Source organism: Marmota marmota, unplaced genomic scaffold (assembly GCF_001458135.2).
Source record: "Marmota marmota marmota unplaced genomic scaffold, marMar, whole genome shotgun sequence".
In the NCBI taxonomy this organism is placed as follows: domain Eukaryota; kingdom Metazoa; phylum Chordata; class Mammalia; order Rodentia; family Sciuridae; genus Marmota; species Marmota marmota.
In genome coordinates, this window is record NW_026000016.1 from 7,807,827 (window position 1) to 7,808,832 (window position 1,006).

Sequence of the window (1,006 nt, forward strand, 5' to 3'; positions counted from 1 at the left end):
TCTCCTCCTCCTCCTTCTTCTTTTGCAGGGATGGAGTGGAACCCAGGACATTGAACTTGCTAGAAAAGTGCAGTACATCTCCATCCCCTAGACTTTTTCTTCTTCATTAGGTAAGTTTTGTGTGAAATTATAGGAAGATTTATTAAAACCTAACTAGAAGATGGACATGTAGCTTAGTGGTAGAGCACTTGCTTAGCATGCAGAAGGCCCTGTGTTCCAGCCCCAACACTACACACACACACATACACACACACACACACACACACACAATCTAAACTCACATGCAATGAATTTGCAATAGAAATTTTTCTTTTATGAGGAGGAAGATGGCGGCGAGGGGAGTGCATTGCCCCCGTGTGCCGCGTCACTGTGTGGGAGTATGACGAGTCAGGACGGCTAAAGGCTATCTTGTTAGGAATTTCCAGCAACAGTGGGGTGCTCCGGAACCTGGAGGAAGGATTTCCATCACACGAGGATCGGCTACGGGGACTCAAACGCGAGAGATTTGTCGCACGGAGGGTAACACTGCTTATTCAGCAAATCGCCCCGCGGCTAGAGTCTGCAGCGTGCGCTGGGAAATGAGGAGATAGTGGCGCAGGGATACAGCGCTGCAGTTTCTGCCAGCCGTGCAAGCACCATACTCAGTGCTGAATTCTGGGTTCCAGACGGGGGAAGGAAACGGTCCATTTCGGTTCTCCACACCGGTCAGACCACAGAGGAGGCCAGCGGCCACCATCTTGGAGAGCTGACGTCACCACCCCTGTTTTCGACTGACCGCAGCTCATTCAGCCATAGAACAGGTAATTTCAGGCTGCCATTCGCCTGCGGCTTGCAGACAGATTACTCAGGCTCAGTGCTAAATAACCCGTGGAAACTGCTTCTTGGAGCCTGCTTTTATCAGAGCATACACCAAGCACGGAGCGGCCGAGTTCCGGCTCCAGGAACTGCTCTGGCCCAGGGCTAAGGAGCCCGCGGAAACTGCTTCTCGGTCCGGGTCCTGCTGAGG